At 39.7% G+C, this 2,914-nt stretch overlaps 1 non-coding gene across 1 annotated transcript; it reads right to left on the bottom strand.

Annotated features, from left to right (window-relative positions):
* Positions 1-2,379: 2,379 nt before the first annotated feature.
* LOC127745258 (small nucleolar RNA R71) lies at positions 2,380-2,486 on the bottom strand. Its single transcript, XR_008006455.1, has one exon. It is a non-coding gene; the product is annotated as a small nucleolar RNA R71 (small nucleolar RNA).
* Between the last annotated feature and the right edge of the window lie 428 nt (positions 2,487-2,914).

Raw genomic sequence — 2,914 nt, 5'->3', positions numbered from 1 at the left:
AAGCAAGGAAGAACCACATTAGTAGCCACGTTAACCTAGTTAACATGACCACTAACGTGGAATGGGAAAGAGCTTGCAACGTTAATGAGAAAAGTGATCACCAATAATGCCTGCGAAGCCATCATAAGCCCACATTAATTGCCACGTTAACTAGATTAACGTGGTAGTTAACGTGGAGTCAAAGAAAGCTTCAATGTTAGTGGTAAACGTGAACACCACTAACGCTCCAAAGTGTGGCAATGAACCACATTAAGAGTCACGTTAACTAAGTGAGTCCCAATAACACTTGCGAAGGTTTATAAGGCAACGTTAGTGGGCACATTAGTGCCACTAACGTTGGAGTTAACGTGGGTTATACGGGGTTGGAACGTTAGTGAGAAAGGTGATTGCCACTAGCGTTCTCGAACCCACAATGTCACTTAATGTTAACTTCACTAACACCCATGCCTAATTTATACTTTTCTGCAAGCTGAGCCCACTAAAGATTGTAACTGCTTCAACTCAAGATCTAAGGCCCACATCCAAGACTTGAAGAACTCACTAGAAGATCAAGAGAATTAGTATATATAGGAGTAGTTTTGAACTATAGAGAAGCTTGGCACTTTGGAGAACTACCCTCTGTATATTTACTTTTCTGCACTTTTAGCTAAGGATGGATTCTTTTCTGCCATTTTCCATTTCTAGAGCTATGAACAACTAAACCCCTTTCATTGGGTTAAGGAGCTCTGTTGTAATTTGATGGATCAATTATAGTTTTCATTCTCTTCTTCCTTCTTCTCTTTTGATTTACTAGAAAGCTTTCGATCTTAATTCAATTGGTTAGTTGTCTTGGAAAAGAAACTCTCCATAATTGTATCTCCTCTGAGCCTTGGAAAAGGAATGAGGAGATCATACTAGAATTGCTTTCTCATGTTGGACCGAATTGGGGTCTGGGCAGATATAGTGACATGTAATCCTCCCAACACTTTGATTTGGAAATACATGTGGTATAATCAGTGACCACGCTTCATCTCTTCCCATGAGTAATTAAATCAAGGAATTGGGCAATTGTTCAAGCTTAGAGAGATTGTGTTGCCAAGGAATTGGAACCCAAATCACTTAAGATTGCCAAGGAGATCAATAGATGCTTTGATTGAGGAAGAGATGAAAATGAATTTGATCCGAAGAATACAACATCTCCTGAGCCCAATGAATTTCCCATTTCTGATCTTACCCATTCTCTTTACTTTCTGCCATTTATTTACATGCTCATTTCCCCAAATCCCCATCTAAGATTCTGCACTTTATTTTCTGCTATTTACTTTCCCGCCATTTAATTTTCTACAATTCTCAAACTACATTCTGTTTAGCTTAACTAGCATATTCTTCCAACTAAAGTTTCTTGACCAATCAATCCCTGTGGGATTCAACCTCACTCTATTGTGAGTTTTTACTTGACAAAAATTCGGTATACTTGCCGAAAGGAAATTTGTTGAGAGACAAGTTTTCATGCATCAAGTTTATGGTGCCATTGCCGGGGATTGATTTTGTACAACAATGATTAAGTTGGAAGTTCACTAGATTGAGCATTTTTCTTTTGTTTGTTTACTTTATTCAGCTGTTTACCTTCAGTTTGTTTCGTTTCTTCCTCACCCCCTATACCCCCTCTGTTTTCTTTCTCTCTTTATTATTATTTAGAATTCTGCTCACTAACCCACTTACTGTTTGATAATTTACACCACTCACACTAACAATCACTCTAACAAGAATAACCTCTTCATTTCATCTCTTGCTGTGTATTTTGTTAGTTGTATGACAGGGAGAAGAGGGGGAGCTTCAACTTCCTTCGATTCAAAACCTGAAAGAACCCTCCGGAGACTACGGAGGGAAGCAAGAGGGAAAGGAGTTGCTAGTGCTGAGGAAGAGGAAGAGTATTTTGAAACCAACATAAAGGAGAACTTGGAAAACAATCATGAAGGAGAAGCTCACAACCATGCTAGAGAAGGCCTTGCAAACCATGCTGGGCAAGAAAGGAGAGTTCTAGGCTTCTACATCAATCCAAATCCAGGAAACTATGGAAGTAGCATCCAAAAGCTCACCATACATGCCAACAACTTTGAATTAAAACCCCAGCTAATCACCCTTGTTCAGAATAATTGCTCATTTGGAAGAAGTGCTCAAGAAGACCCCAATCAACATCTAACCACCTTCCTGAGAATTTGTGACACTGTGAAATCTAATGGAGTCCACCCGGATGTATATAGGCTGCTTTTGTTCCCTTTTTCACTCAGGAACAAAGCATCCAAGTGGCTTGAATCCTTACCAAATGAGAGCTTGACAAATTGGGAAGATGTGGTGAACAAGTTTTTGGCAAGATTCTACCCTCCTCAAAGAATTAACAGGCTGAGAGCGGAGGTGCAAACCTTCAGGCAACAAGATGGTGAGACTCTCTATGAGGCATGGGAGAGGTTCAAGGACTAAACAAGAAGATGCCCACCAGATATGTTCAATGAATGGGTTCAACTTCACATTTTCTATGAAGGTCTTCTTTCTTATGAATTAAAGAAGGTTGTAGACAATTCATCAGGGGCCCTCTAAACAAGAAGAAAACCATTGAAGAAGCCATAGATGTCATTGAAACAGTAGCTGAGAATGACTACTTCTATGCCTCTGAAAGAAGCAATACTCGAGGAGTAATAGAGCTGAACCACATGGATGCATTGCTAGCTCAAAATAAGATGATCACCAAGCAGCTAGCAGATCTTACCAAGAAGGTGGAGAAAAACCAAGTTGCAGCAGTCATCACTTCATCACCAGCTCAAGAAGAAGTGAATATAGGAGAAGAAGGTGACTGGTAACAAATCAACTATGTTGGAAACTCACCTAGACAAATCCATGATCCATACTCCAAAACTTATAACTCTGGATGGAGAAA

The sequence above is a fragment of the Arachis duranensis genome, chromosome 2 (genome assembly GCF_000817695.3).
Source record: "Arachis duranensis cultivar V14167 chromosome 2, aradu.V14167.gnm2.J7QH, whole genome shotgun sequence".
Classification (NCBI taxonomy): Eukaryota; Viridiplantae; Streptophyta; class Magnoliopsida; order Fabales; family Fabaceae; genus Arachis; species Arachis duranensis.
Note: the sequence above shows the minus strand (reverse complement) of the source record. Positions and strands in the feature narration are given on the sequence as shown.